Consider the following 16,294-nt stretch of genomic DNA (forward strand, 5'->3'; position numbering starts at 1 on the left):
GCTCTAACAGGAGTCGCATGTGATTCTTAGGATGAGGCAAATTAGGGCACCAAGCGGGGACCGATGGCATAGTGGTTAAAATGAGGCACACCTGGATCCACCACTTTATTTACTTCCTCTATGACCTCAGGCAATTTAACTTCTCTGAAACTCCCTTACGTATCTGTGTTTTTAGAATGATAATAGCATCTTCCTATCTATAGGATAGGTTATTAAGTGGAATAAATCACATAAATTAGCACAATGCCAGCCTGGCACATAGTAAGCTCTCAACAATGTCAGCATCACTAACCCTAACAACCCCCTAAAAATAGCATCCCTATTATTTTTGCTTGGTGCTACATAATTAGCAATTTAAGTGACTGGCACCAGGATTTAAACTCAGATCTGACCAACTCCAAAGCTCTAGTGTCTACACTTCTCATAAGCTTTAGGGGCAGGTGAAGGAGGAATTAAATGGACAGGAGACTCGGTGGCGCAGAATGACCTACATATTCAGGCCCGGGTTCCAAATTCGTCCTTGGCCCGAGCTCACGTTGAACCCTCTTGCAGAATCTGGGCCTGCTGGATGCCCCCAAACACTATAAGAAGGAAGGAAAGTTTGCCTCAGACTTCCTCCTGTCTGCTTCTGTTCTCCTGCACAACCCCCTCATTCTCTTCCCCTTGGGACCATCCAGAGCCCCAACTCTTTCCCCAGCTCTGCACCCAGCCTGGCCCTGAGTAACCACTCTCTTGGACGCAGGCCTAGGAATCAGGACAAGGTACTTCCTCTCCAAATACAAGGCCCCCCATTTGATACTTCACCCTCTAAGACCCTCTTTCTCACTCATGAGGCTCATTTGCAATAATGCTCTCAGCACAGTGCCTGGCCCACACATCAATCAATAGCTCTAAGGCCTTAGCCTATCACGTCTGTCTGAATGCCAACCCATGCACCCCCGCCACCTAGTGTTTCAGTTACAGTGGGGTATCTGTGACTCATACTTTAGTAAGTGGCTAGTTTTATTCATTACTCATCACATAAATCTGCCCCAAGAATAGGAGATATAGGATAGTCCCTTTTCCTGAGGCCTTGGAGGATAAGAAAGACTCAAAAATTGATGTGTGCAAAACCACATAAAGCATCATGAATTAAGGATCAGGGAGGCACCAACCCTGCTAGACAGACAGAAAAACTGACATTCATTCAGGGTTTTGAAGGATGTGTAGGAATTTACCAGGCAGAGAAAAGCCTGCCCTGCAGAGAGAACAGCAACACAAAGGCTGGAGGAGTGGTCAGAAGCTGTGAGGTGAAGTGAGAGTGTGAGGGCTACAGTGATGGGAAACAGGGCTCAACAGGTTGTCTGTTCCAGACAGAAAGTGTTTCTAGTCCCAGTTTATACTACAACAGAGACTACTGGAGGTTTTCTAAGCAAGCAAGTGGCATTACTAGATTGTCTTCTCTAAGTCTAGTGCTGAGCTTCTGGCACAAAAGGACTTTGATAGGACATGGCAAGGGACAAAGGGGATATTGGGATATTTCAGTTAATAAAGGAGATGGCACCAGAAACCATCTTCCCTCACCCCTGGTCTGTCCTGCAGCCCCACTATCCACACCACTCACCTTGGCCCAACTGTTATTGAACCCTGGTCAAGTCCCCACTGGAATACCAGGCTCCAGAAGATGTTCACAGAGAATGTGGAGAAACAAAAATGACAGACAGAGGAGCTAGCGCACTGCAGTGATAAACCAAAGATGAAGGGATGGCGGTGGTAACAGTACGCTAAGTCTGGCAGGTCACAGTTTCCTTAAAGTAGCATGAGGTTTCCGCCAGCATATCTGGGTTTGAATCCCACCTCTGCCCTTTACTATCTGCATGACTTCCCTCTCATCCATAAAATGAAGATAACAAGCCCCATCTCAAAAGCTTATTCTAAAAATTAAAACCAATTTATTTCAAGTAGTAAGAGGGTGTCCATGGCAAGGACTGACAGATCTCTAAATATTACTAAACCGATTATTAATGCCCTCATTTTTTATTGTATGAGGGAGGAGACTGTCAGATTAAAAAGACCTTAAAAATAGCAGGCCCCACAGAGGTGCCAGGATGAATCGTTCTCTCTTGACTGTCACTGGGCTGTGTGAATTCCTAGGTGAGACTCGGATCAGTCCCTCCCAAGCTGCTTTTCTGCCCTCCTTGGCTGTTTGCAGTTTCTGTGGGATCACATTTCCAACCTGACCCAGTGGGCCCGGGAGAGCTGCAGACCTTGTAGCTCAGGGCTTTTCAGAGGTCTCACGTGACCACCTGGCAGGGCGCAGCTGTTCCCGGCAAGAGTGTTAATAATACAGGCTTTTTTCCGCAAACTTTGGCAAACAGTCTAAAATGACAAGTGAAAACATTGAGTCCAAATTCTCCCTGGGGCTTAGAGCAGACGGAGCCAAAATAGCTTGCCTTTGTTGGGGCTGAATCATGGAACCAAATCAGATGACTGCTGAGGGAAGGTGGCTGAAGGAAACCACTGGTGATAAAAGCCAAGAAACTGGAGGAAAACCGGGCCCTGGGGAAGGACAAACAGTCCTGCAGAATAAACCATTTCTAGTGCCTAAGGGCATTTTCAGTGGCATGTTTCAGATAACCCAGTAGAGAGAGAAAGGGGTCCATGGGACGTGGGGACAAAGGGATGAACCAGGCTGTGGATTTCATCTCAGCATTAGCCAAAAGCACAGCAGCCACCACAGGCAGGCCGGTGACCCCTCGGACAGGAGACCTTGTGGAGAGCAGGCTGGCCTGCCCCTCACAAGCAGGAGGGCAGATGCTGTCGGCTGGGCAGGGTTTTTTCCTCTTTTGTCCATAGTACATCAGTACCTAAAACCGTGCCTGGTACATCAAGGCACTGAGTAAATATGAATGAATGTAGAAATAGGTGGTGTGGAGGGAAAGCACAGGTTTTGTTCCAATCCCAGCAGCACCATTTAGTAGCTATGCAAATTTCAGCATGCCACTTTGCCTCTCTGAGCCTCAGTTTCTTCATCAAGAAAACAGGATAATGGCACATACTTTGAAAGCTTCTTTTAAGAGTTAATTAAAATAATGTATGAAAGGGCCCTAAAATAGGGCTTGGTAGGTAGCAGGAACTCAATAAAAGGACCTCTCAGAATTAGATTTTTACCTTCAGATCAGATCAGACTTTGAATGCCAACTCTGTTTCTAATTCTTATAGTGGTTAAAAAAAAAAAAAAAAAAAAAAAGATGGGGTGGGGTGGTAACAGATAATGCAAAGAAGACTAAGGATAATGAGTTAAAGAAAAGCAAAGGAAGATCTATAAGGCCACACCTCCCTTACAAGTCATGTACTTCTCTGGTCTGAGAATTCTCCATGACAGGCGGTTGGATTTGATCTGTGGTCTTCAAAAGGCTCCAGGAAACCCTATGGAGTCCATGAAGACCCTGAGGGGCTGTCTTGGGGGGGAGAAGGCAGAGAAATAGGTCCCCGCCCAGCTTTAGGCAGCTTCCAGTGGGAGGCTTTCTTCTGAAGAAAGAGTTCCGCACTCAGTCCTTCTCCCTCTGCAGTCTACAGCTCTTTCCCAATTAACAGTTGCCCTGTCATCCCGTCCCCTGACCCCCACCTCCCATGCCTCCCAACAGGGCCAGGACTAGAGTAAGGCAAAGGAGGGCAACAAGGCAGAATATTTAAAGAGGCACTCACTCTCAGGGTTGTGCAAGTACAGTGTTGACACCTAAGAGTGAGTGTCTTTTTAAATTTTGAACCCTAGATGCCTCATTTGCCACCCCCTAGTCCTGGCCCTGAGTTCCCCAGCCTTCTTCAGCACCTACCTACACTCACCTCTGTGGCTTTGGACTCTGCCAGCCACAACCCTCTCTGGAAATCTTTCACCACTCCCTTCTCTGGCACTGCTTTTCACAGTGACAGCATCCTGTTTCTTTCTATCTTTCTCTCTGGTTCCTCATACCTCCTGGAAAGAAGAAAAGAAGTAGATAAGAGAGAAAAGTATGCCAGTTGAGTGGTAAAAAATGATGCAGGGAAGTGGATGAGCTTGACTTTGGACAGGATGAGTTTGAGGATTCACTGAAGTGCAATCTGTAGATAGACGTACAGGCCCCATCTGGAACCCAGGAGGAGAGGTTGGGGACAGAGAGATTTTCTTCCCTCACCTGGCAGAATTTCTTCCCCTCCTTCTCACACTGCCCCCATCAATACTTCTTTCCTTGCCTCACCACCCCTACCCAAATGAGGTCCACATCACCTAATATTAGCACCCTCTCAATAGCCTCCTAACCTATCCCCTGCTTCCCATCTCTCTCCTCATACAAGATTAATCTTCAGAAGTGCAGCTCTGAATATATCAAACCCCTGCTCAGAAACTTAAAATAGCTTCTCCCACTTTTACTCCATTAAGTCCAAATTCCTCAGTCTAGCATAAATGCCAACTCCCACCTTACTCCCCAGCCTCCAAGCAGTGCCTCACTCTGTAGAACGTGCCCCTACACACCTAATTCACCGTCATTCCCTGAAGGTGCCCTAGCCCTCTGCCCTGACTTTGCTCAGGCTCTTTTCTTCCCGCAGTGCACCGTCCCCCCGATTCCACCTGTCAAATCTTTGCACTGTAAACAGCACACAGGCTCTCCCGTCTTTCAGGATCTTGCATGGAGGCTGCCAAAGCTTAGAGCTGTTTGCAGAGGTTGGAGAGTACACTCCCCTCTGTCTGTACCATCAAAAATTCAGTGTAATTTTTGATATTGCAAAAGCAAGGCCCTTGCTTTGTCCTCAGTTATGAGCCACAGGGTAAAAAGCAAACACCTGCCCTGAAGCTGCCATGAAATCTATGTACACACAGGTAAATGATGTTCAACAGCCATCTTGCACAGGGCAGCCACATCTCTACTTGTTTATCTCTTTATTCCCCCTTAAAAAAAATTATGGTGGAAGCATATATACAATATAACATTTTCCTTTTTAAATGTACAATTCAGTGGTGTTAATTATATTCACAATTCTTTATTCTCTTTTGCACCTAGCCCAGCTGCGGGCTCCAGCAGGCTCTCAGTAAATACTAATTGAATTACTTCATTAATGAGATACGTCTGTGGGGACACAGACTAATTCCAAAAAACTTAAAATAATTCTCTCACTTTTTGCATGTAAAGATGACCCAACCACGATGGAAATGTTCTAAAACTGGACTGTGGTGGTGGTTGCACAACTTGGTAAATCTGAAAGTCAATGAATTGCACACTTAAAACAGGACGTGAATTGTACCTCAGTAAAGTTGATAAGAAAAGAAAAAGCTGTGTGGTGATCAAAACCACCATAATGGCTTACCATGTTCAGCCGGGTAATAAATTGAGTCATGAGCACACAAAACAAACAACACTAGGGTTACCCCACACTGGAAGGTTTGTGTTCTGAGCTTTGTGTAAGTCCCCCAGGATTAGTGACAGCTGCTAAAGGTTGGATATGGGTAACTTCATGAGCCTGTGTGGGTTGCGTGCAGGAGCATGGGGTGGCCAGGCTTTGGGTCAGTCTGTGGTCAGGACCTAGCACAAAGTGAGTGGATTCGACCCAGACTTCCACAATGACCTCACAGTGATCTCTACAGTTTATGACTTACATTTGTGTTATTATTTGAATAACTTGCCCATGAACCATGGCTCTTTTGCTTACAGTGCCTAGTGCAAAGACTAGCACATAGTAGGTGCTCAATTTTTTAAAACGGTAATTTAAAAAGATGGTTGAATGCTGAATGAGGAGTGGACACTCTTCATCGATTGGACTGGGGCAAAAGGCACACACGCCTGTGTTTCTTTCAATGCTGCACTGCCCCACAGCTGGGTGTTTGTAATTGCAAAGGGCCCCTAGAGAAGAGGAGAGGCAAAGAATGAATAGAGGGAACCAACACTCCCTCTGGCATTTTACTTCACCCTCTCAACAACCTAAAACCAGGTGTTATTATCACCCTGTTTAAGATGAGGAAAAAGGTCTCATAGCATGAGTGTCAGTTTACTAACTGGGAATCAGACCTCTCAGGCTAGAAAGCCCATGTTTTTCCCCAGCCATCCCTGATGGGTAGGGGTGGGGAGTGGGATCAAAGTCCCTAAAGTGCAAGGTCAAGGTTATTACTGCACAGCCAGAAGGTCGAGTGTCTGGAGGCCAGTGAGGCCGTGTGCTGTCCCCAAGGTCGGGGCCCCACGTCATCCTCCTCCTGCCTCTTCCCACTGTGTGTGGGAGCCAGCACCAAGGGCACAGCAGGGCTCAGCGAACACAGCTCTCCCTTCACAAGACTTTCCAGGGAGTGGTTGAGAGCCTGAGCCCCATCCACATGTGGCCAACCCATGCCCAGCGCAGGCCCCCTGGGAAAGCACTCACTTCCCACCTATCCCTTTCCCATCTCAGCATTCCAAAGTGCTTGTGCTCCAGATAATGCTCAGGGCAAATCCCCCCTCCTCCCACATGCTCCTAAGGGGAGACCCTGAGGGCTCTCAGGTTCACACAGCAAAGTATGTGTCACACCAGGTTCTGTCTACTCTGGTACAGAGATAAGAGCACACAAAGACTAAGAGGTCAGACTGTCTGGGTTCAAATCACAATGTACTCAGACACTTACTATATATGAGACCTCTCTCTGCCTCGGTTTCCCCATATGTAATAGGTTGATTTATATACCCCCGGGGTAAAAATATTCCCTTAATCTTAATCCATTCCTCTGGGTGTGAACCCATTGTAAATAGGACCTTTTGAAGATATTTTTAATTAAAGTATGGCCAACTGAATTAGTTTGGGCTTTAATCCAGATTACTGGAGTCCTTTATAAGCAGAATAAAATTCAGACAGAGTGAGAAAAAGTCAAGAGAACAGCTAGACTGGAGGCCACTGGAACCCTGGAAGAGAAAGAAAACACTGCTATGTGCATCACCATGGGACAGAAGACCCAAGAACCCAAGGATAGCCAAAAGCCAATTCCAGAATACCACAGTCTTCAGGGAGAAAGCAACGCCCAGCTGACATCTCAAGTCTGGACTTCTCCTAGCCTCAAAATCATAAGCCAATAAATTCCCGTGTTTAAGCCAACCTATTGTATGGTACTTGTCTTAGCAGCTGTGAAACTAAGACACCATCTATAATATGAGAATATTAATAGTACCTACCTCTTGGCTTTGTTGTGGCTATTAATGAGTTAACACATATAAAACAGTTAGTGCCTGATACATAACAAGAGATATATAATTGCTAGCTGCTATTATTCTCTCCAGTGCATCAAAGCTGCCTCTCCAACCATAAGTGGAAAGAGTAGAAGTTGGTGAACATGGGAAGGACCTGAGTACACAGCAGCTACCCTCCAAACATTGAGAAAGCAGTTATTCTGGGACAACTCCAGAGCTTTCTTCATCATGGCTGTCAGTAAGTACAGATGTTGGCACACTGGCACCAGGCAGGGGACAGGGTAGAGAGAGAATTTACCCCACAGCAGAGCTAAAAATCAATGCATGTAAAGATTGTTTGCTCATCAGTGGGGAAAAAAAATCCTCCCTGGAAGAATACACAGCTCTGTAAAATATCCCTTTCTCAAGGCCACCCAGGACAATGAAGAAGGATCTCCAATAACTGGCAAACTGGGTCAAAGGACAGGGAAGCTGTCCTTACACAGCAGCTCTGGAAGCTGTCAGCATGAGGTTCTCTTGCTTCCCACACTTAAGAGTACAGGCTGGGGTCTAGATTCAGACAGCCAGACCTGAGGAACAGCAAGGCAAAGAGTCAAAAAGCTAGCCATTAGAGAAATGCAAATGAAGACAACAATGAGCTATCACTACACACCGTTAGAGTAAATGACTAAATTTATATTAGCTGAGATAAAAATAGTGACGATATCAAATGCTGGTGAGTATGCAGAGAAAATAGATCTCCCATACACTGTTTATTGGAATGTAAAATGTTACAGCCATTCTGGAAAATCGTTTGGTAGTTTCTTAAAAACCTAAAAATATACCTACCATACAATGCAGCAAGTGCACTTATGGGCATTTATTTCAGAAAAACAAAAATATATGCCCACAAAAACTGTACCTGATTGTCCAAAGCAGCTTTATTTGTAATAGCCAACAACCAAAACATCCTTCAATAGGTAAGTAGCTAAACAAACTGTGGTATATCCACACCATGGAACACTACCTGGCAACAGAAAGGAGCAAACTCTTCATACATGCCACAACCTCATGAACCTCAAAGGTATTAGGCTGGGAAGAAAAAAGCCAATCTACTCTATGTATATAACATTCTCAAAATGACAAAATTACAGAATGAAAAACAGAGAGGAATAGGTGGGTGTGACTATAAAGGAGTCACAAGAGGAAGATCTTAGATCTTTGCAATGATGGAATAGTTTTCTGTATCTTGACGGCAGTGATGGTTACATTAATCTACACATTTGAGAAAACGACATACAACTACACTCATTTTATACCAATGTCACATTCCTGTTTTGATATTGTTCTATAATTATGGAAGATATAAACACTGCAAAAAGTTTTAGTTTTGTTTTTTTTTTAAAAAAAAAAAAAAAAGACGTACAGCCAGTAACTGGGTGAGCTCGGTTTCCATTCCACAGCCCTCTCCAAAATCCCAATGCTCCATCCAGGTCAAATTACTTTCAATTTTGAATGTACCATGTCAATTCATGTCTCTGTTTCTTTCCACATGCAAACTTCTACCTAGACTGCTTTTCCCCACCTAGCTAAATTCTTATTTCTTTAAGACCCAATTTACATACCTTCTTCTTCAGGGAGCTTACCTGAGTTCATATTCTAAGATTACTGCTCTTTTTCTGTATTTCCTGTGTACTGCACTTAATACTTAATTACAATTGAATGAAATTAGCAGTTTACTTGTTTTTGTCTCCTGCCATAAGCAAGCCATCAACAGAGGAAAAATATTTGCAAAACATATAGCCAATAAAGAACTTGTATCTAGAATGTATAAAGAACTGTTATATACAATATAAGAAGACAAACATTTCTTTTTAGAAGGGGAGCAGACAACGTATCTGACTAGACATTTCACCAAAAAAGATATGCAGATGGAAGATAAGCACATGAAAAGATGATCAACATCATGGACTCTTTAGGGAAATGCAAATCCGACCACAATGAAATATCACCACATACCCACCAGAAAAGTTTAAACTAAGACTGACCATACCATTGCTGACATCCGGAACTCTCATGCACAGCTGGTGGCAATGGAAAACGGTACAACTACTCTAGAAAACTGCTTGACAGCTTCTTAAAAAGTTAAACATATGTCTACCATACTACTCAGCCGTCCTACTCCTGGGTATTTACCCAAGAGAAATGAAACATATGTCCCCACAAAGACTTTTTTATAAATACTTACAGTGGCTTTAATTTGATAGCCAAAAGGTGGAAACAATCCAAATGTCTGTCAACAAGCGAACAGATAAACAAATTGTGGTATATCCATACAATAAAACACTATTCAGCAATAAAACACTATTGATACATGCAACCGGGATGAATATCAAAACAATCATGCTGAGTAAAAGAAGAGTACATGTTAGAAAATGAAAACTGATCTATAGTGACAGAAAACAGATCAGTGGTTGCCAAGAGATGGGGGGTGAGGGGGGTGGGCAGGAGCTGGAGAGGGGCAGGAAGGACGGTTACAAAAGGGCAGAAAGAAATTTGAGGGATGATTATTAGGTTCATTAACTTGATTGTGGGGATAGTTTCATGAGTGTATACATATGTCAGAACATCAAATTGTGCAATTTAAATATATGCAGTGTATTGTGTATCAAACCTCAAAAAAGCTGCATGAGAAAATAAATGGGTACCATTTAATAGGCATCTATTTTGTGGGAAGAACTTTACATACAAAAGTAATAATCTTCACTCAAAGTAGGTATTATTCAGCCAAGTTTACAGATGAGGAAACTGATCAGAAAGGCCAAATAGTCATGCAGCTATGAACAGGCTGAGTCAAACCCAGGTCAAATGTCTCCAAAGCTGGGATACTTTTCTCTGCATTGTGATGCCTTCCCACAACGGCAAATTCACATCATGGAGCTGCAGATAATTTCTCCCTGGCCTGAGCAAGATGTCTAGGAAGGCGGGTGAAGGGCTGGTGCTGCAGGTGATCTCTGGCATCACTGAGATGTCACACTCTCCTTCCTGGGTTACCATCGCCACAGATTCCTCCACCAGCCAAACCCAGCCCATCATAGCTACTGGGCCAGACAGGCTAAGGCAGGAAGTGGGCTATGCCTGCTCCTAGGAATGTTCTTCTCTCTGCAGCCAAAGTGGTTTGGTTGGAGGCACCCTGACTACTCAGGAGAACGGGAGCTCTCCTGGAGTCAGGAGAACAGACTCCACTTCTACATCGACCATAGCCCTTCCCCTTTCTGGGCCTCCACTTCCTCAGATGTAAGATGTGATGGTTAAACAACAATTCACATTCTCACGGTGTCCTGCTGAACTGAGCTTTTTCTTCTTCTGAAGTTGATCATATGCAACAGATGAAAAGTATTCTTGGATATCTACGAAACTATCCATTCAGCTCCCCCTTCAACCCCAGCTCCACAGGCTGAGACACCCACACCCACTTAGCATTACCCACCCAAATTGCTCCCTCTGTCTCCCAGTCACCTTTCCGTCCATACGCCTCCCCTCAGCTCCTACCTCTCCTTCTCCAAAGACTCTGCCCCACCCAGTTGCTGCTTTGTTCTCTTTCTTAGCAGGTTGAGCCCCTCAATTCTATTTTGAGGGGTCTGGGAACCCAGGGAGTACAGAGCAATTTAAGACATAATATCTTCTTTTAGAATTCTCAAAGGAAAAGCTGGAGATTGTGGTTATGGGATATATGGGAAACAGAATGTCATAGACAGTCTTGATAAAGAGAAGCTCCTCTCCATTCCTTGTAGTATGCCCAAGGCTGGGTAATAATCTCTTGCCCAAACAGGCTGGAATATTTGGCTGGGCACACAGAAGGCTTTCAGTAAATATATGTGGAACTGAATCAAATTCCACTTACCAGAGGAATAATCTCTTAACTAAACTTGTGTTCTTGGTGTGTTCCCCTGCAAAGAGCTCTGAGACTCTGGAGAGTGAGAAGGCCCCTACTTCTGGTGCCATAAGCTGAGACCTGGAACTGGCCAGCCCTGCACCTCACTTCCTGGGGCATCAAATGATCCCTCTGATGAATGAGAAGACTACAGGAAAGGATTCTACGGACCTTCCAAGTTCTGAAGCTATCTTACTCTAAAAAGAAAAGCTCTCTTGATTTGAAAGGAACAGCATTTTGTAAAGATCCAAGCACTTTGAATTGCAGCTGTTCACTTAGCTTAAGAGATGGAATGATGTTTCCCGAGGGAGGGACTCAGCTTGTTGGAACTGGATTTTGAACTCCTGAGTGGGCAAATACTGGCTGGAAAGAGCACTCCCTGGCTTTGAGAAAAAGCTGGGGAGGTCACAGACGCACTGAGTTTAAATCTCTGTTATTTATAAACTGTGACATCTTGGGCAAGTCTGATTACCTCTCTGAGATTCAATTTCCTCCTCTGCATCATGAGGATAGCAGTACCTACCTCTTTAGGTTGCTGCAGAATTACATGAGCTAATGTAGACAGAGACAAAGAACAGTGCCTGGAAATATCATGACCTCAATAAATGCCCCCCCCCCCCCCTTTCCTTACTCCTAAAAGTACCTAAAGGTCCTTAGAGCAAGATCTTCTTAGCACACATTACATAGTTTCACTGACCTGAAAGCAAGGCCCCTGAGAAGGAAGGGGTCTTAACTCCAAGTGCCCTAGAGGGGCACCTCAGGAAGGGCACTCAGGCTCTGGCTGCAGATACAGGTGAGAGTCTGGGAGTAGCAGAGACAGGGCTGGCACCTGGAGGCCATCTGCAACATCCCCTTGCCAGCCATATGCAAAGGATCAGGTGTACCTCAGTGCCTGCCCACCTGCCCCGCCCCAGGCCAGAAGGAGCATATACCTTTGCAATGATAATCAGCAGATGTGTGACCTGACTTTTTAAAATAAGGGTGTGGGATCTGATGGCCTCTGTGGTTCTTTCCACCTTTATAATTGTCTGAGCATACAAATCTGCAAAGTCAAACTGGTGCTTAACTCTCCACCTTCTCTGCAACCCCTCCTCTAGGAGGTAAAGAGGTGGGATAGGGAGCCAAGAGACTCAGAAAGTAGAGAGAGAAGGGCAGAGGTTAGGACTCCATTAGTCTAACTTAATTAGCTCTAATCTGCTGTGACAGCAGGACCTTGAATAAAGAGGCTTTTGTTTGACTTTCACATTTGGCAGGAAGTAACTACCCCCTCCCCATAGCCCTGACCCCAGCCCAGTCCATCCAGTCCATTAGAGATTGTGATTCAAAAGCTCTGGTTTGGGTCCTCGCCTTCATATCTAGCAGTGCTGGAGCTTCCTTTTCACACTTCTCTGAGGACTTCTTGACTTTTCCAGGAAGGAAATGTGCCCCAGATGTCAATTAGTAAATGGAGGGTTTTATTTGCCTCTATGAAAGGGTGTCAGTAATTCACAGAATCCCCAAGGAGCAAGAGCCTGAGGCAAATGCTAACTAACTTCTCTTCACCAACAAGCCAAAGGCTTGCCAAGCAGCTACACCTCTTCCCTACGTGGACAGGGAGCCTCACGGTAAGCAAAACATTTTCACTTCCACGATCTTATGGGAGCATCACAATTGCCTTATGAGATAATAAGGGTAGAAATTTCACTCTCATTCATTCGTACAACCAATGTTTATTGAGCACCCAGTGTTCACAAGTGAGAAAATGGAGAAATACAGGAGTGTTCTCCCCATGGTCTCAGAGACGACTGGTAGCCCTGGAACCAGTGGTATGCTGGGACACCAGCTCCCCAAAACAAAAAACCCCTTGTTTGCAGCATTTGCTGATTTCGTGGTGTAAATATTTCCATCGTGGCTGATTTTAAGCCAGCAACAGTTTTTAACAATTTTTAACAACCAGCTCACAAAATTCTTGAATATTTATAATTCAGCTGTGGAAAGTTTCCAGACCAGAGCCAAGTCTTCTTGGTTCCTAATTGAGTGTTCTTTCTGCCTCGCCTCCCTACCTGCATGTAGGAAGAAATTAGCATCCTGTGCAAGCTTAAAGTGTAACCTTAATAGAAAACTACCTGAAGGACTGTTAACAGGAGTAAGGTTTCAGATGTGTTTTTATTTTCTTCCGCATCAGTATTTTTCCAAATGTCCTGTGAGCACACGTTACCTTCATAATCTGAAAAAAAATCTAGATAATTAAAATAATGTTTTAGTGATCTTAGTGGAATGTTTTTCAATAACCTCCCTGCATAATTTCTGTCACTCTGCCTCCCTTGGGTGGTGGAGTGTGTATGTGTTTCCTAAGAGCTCAATTTCCCTTGCAGAATGGAGCAGGTGCACCTGAGTGAAGCATTCACCTGAGTCTAACAGTCGTACATGGAAGCTGAATTCATTCCCTTTGGAATTCAAATTTCACCAGCAATTGAGAAAACACAACTCCCTGTCAAGATTCCAAAAGACCTACTCTGAAAAATCAAGTCTCTTTAGCCATCAAATGGCCTTGCCACCTAACAGGCTGGGGTCGAAACAGATGGTTTGTCCGCTCCTTCTTTCATGAACACTGTCCCGTTGAGTGATAGAGCCTTCCAGCCCTAGAGGAAGAAGCGTCCACCACCCCAGGACAGGAGGCATTCTGCCCTCTCTTTCCCCAAGCTAGGTTTCCAGGGGTCTTACCTCAACACTGTGACGGAAATCTCATACCAGGGCTTGGGACAGGTTCAAAGGACCAGTTCCTTTCAGCTGGTCTCCATGACACTCACTGCTTCTCTCATGGCTGCTTACTGCAGAGCTCTTTGCATAGATGGCTCTATCTCTGCCTCCAGGAAGAAAAAAAAAAAAATCAAAGGCGACGATTTGAGCACCAGAGGCACATATGTTAATATATCCCAGAGGTAAGTTTGCTCCTCCCAACTCACAGCTGTGGTCACGCATACCCATCCAGAGCCCCTTTCAGAACCATGGTCTCCACCTGAAGGAGCCAGCTCCCCTCCCAGGGCCCAAACCAGCCGTCTGTTCACCCAGACCCACCCCTTCTAGGACTGAGCAATTTCAGAGTGAATCGCAGATCAACCAAAGCAGACTCTACTGTAGTCATTGAATCCTTCTGCTACTTGTTGCTATTAGTGGGAAAAGCAAGGGTAAGAAAACACAATTCTAGCCCCAAGTCTAGTTTTTAGATCAGTGATTGCCTTGCAGTCAGCTGATTTCAATTAACAAACACATCAAAATTTTTCACACTCTCTCTTTCACCTAAAGTCTCCCTTTGACCTAAAGTATAATGTTTATGCTGTTACAAATAAGAGTTCATTTTCTGATTCATTTTGGGAGCATTTTTAACTGAGCTTAAATTTTGGACCCATATATTATGATAGCTGCCCAAGTAGATCGCATTTGTTTTCAAAGGAATTGCTTTCTTTCTGAGTGCCAAAGAAATTTATGTTCAATACAGAAATTTTGGAAGATATAATTAAGTGAAAAGAAGAAAAAAAAGTATCCAATCTTTCTCCACCCAATGATAACTACAGATAAAGATAAAACACCCTCCCTGTTTTTTTTTATTTACATGAATTTTTTATGATGCAATAAAGATAGACATGGTTAAGTGTGCTGCTTTATGATGTATCAGGACATTCTCCCATGCCCTTAAGTATTCTTTGCGAGAATCATTTTAATGGCTATATGATATGTACCTGTATTGCTGTACCATGAGATGTGCCCAGCACCCAACTGCTGAACATTTCAGTCACCTCCAATATTTTTGGTAATTACAAACAATACTTATAACTAAGTCTTTGGGGGAGATCCATGATTATTTCCTTAAGACACACTCTTAGAACTGGAATTGCTGGATCAAAGAGTTTCCGAAATTCTCAGGTTTTTGAACAGTCTTGGCAAGCTGCCTCCAAGATTATCGTACCCTATAAATTCATCCCAGCAATGGAGAAATGTGCCCATTCCTCTCAAGCTCCTCTGCTCTCCCATCCCTCCCTCATCCCAATCCTTGCTTACTATGTATAATATTTCTAGTTGAAACAAACTTGATATATGTTGTTGTTTCAGTTTGCTAAAGCTGCCAGAATGCAATATACCAGAAATGGGTTGGCTTTTTCAATGGCGATTTATTAGGTTGCAAATTTACAGTTCTAAGGCCATGAAAATGTACAAGTTAAGGCATCAAGATGTAGATACCTTCTCTGAGGAAAAGGCAATGGCATTTGGAGTTCCTCTGTCACGTGGGAAGGCATGGCAACGTCTGCTGGCTCTTCTTCTCCTGGGTTCTGGTCTCAAAATGGCTTTCTCCTAAGCATTTTCATTCTTAGCTTCTCTTTTAGCTTCTCTGAGCTCTCTCTGAAATGTTTTATCCTTTCATACAAGACTCTAGCAAGAGGATTAAGACCCACCTTGAATGGGGGTGGGGAGGGTGGTTGGGGTTTCACATCTCCATGGAGACAACCTAATCCAAAGTCCTGCCCACAATAGGTCTGTCCCCACAAGATTGGATTAAAAGAACAGAGGCCTTTCCGGGATACATAATAGATTCAAACCAGCGTACTGCACCTTCTGGACCTCCAAAAGACATGTGTTCCAGTTTGCTAATGCTGCCATTTTGAAAAACACCAGAAATGGATTGGCTTTTATAAAGGGGGTTTATTTGGTTATAAAGTTACAGTCTTAAGGCCGTCAAGTGTCCAAGGTAAGGCATCAACAATACGGAACCTTCACTGAAAGATGGCCATTGCTGTCCAGAAAACCTCTGTTAGCTGGGAAGGCACGTGGCTGGCGCCTGCTTGCTCCCAGATTGCATTTCAAAATGGTGTTCTCCAAAATGTTGCTCTTGGGGCTTTTTGTCCTCTCTTAGCTGCAGCTCCTGTTCAAAATGTCACTCTCAGTTGCTCTGAGTCCCTCTGTTTGTGAGCTCTTTTTATAGGACTCCAGTGAACTAATCAAGACTATCCTGAATGGGTGGGGCCACATTTCCATGGCAACATTCAATCAAGAGGTCACACCCTAATCAAAGGTATCATTCACAGTTGGGTGGGCCACATCTCCATGAAAACAGCCTAATCCAAAGATTCCAACCTAATCAACACTAATACATCTGCCCCTACAAGACTGCATTAAAGAATATGGCTTTTTCTGAGGGACACAATATATACAAACCAGCACAACATGTTCTTTCCAAATGCCAAAT

At 44.1% G+C, this 16,294-nt stretch overlaps 1 protein-coding gene across 7 annotated transcripts in view; it reads right to left on the reverse strand.

The window, feature by feature from the left end:
• ST6GAL1 (ST6 beta-galactoside alpha-2,6-sialyltransferase 1) overlaps positions 1 to 16,294 on the reverse strand; it is a 130,679-nt gene that overhangs the window by 85,593 nt on the left and 28,792 nt on the right. For 4 of the 7 annotated variants that reach the window (XM_037838608.1, XM_037838598.1, XM_037838660.1 and 1 more), the window contains one exon: positions 13,777 to 13,919. The gene's annotated coding sequence lies outside the window, so the exon portion shown is untranslated. The remainder of the gene's footprint in view (positions 1 to 13,776; positions 13,920 to 16,294) is intronic. The other 3 variants (XM_037838628.1, XM_037838619.1, XM_037838649.1) reach the window with 1 other exon arrangement.

The sequence above is a fragment of the Choloepus didactylus genome, chromosome 1, assembly GCF_015220235.1.
Source record: "Choloepus didactylus isolate mChoDid1 chromosome 1, mChoDid1.pri, whole genome shotgun sequence".
Taxonomy (NCBI): Eukaryota; Metazoa; Chordata; class Mammalia; order Pilosa; family Megalonychidae; genus Choloepus; species Choloepus didactylus.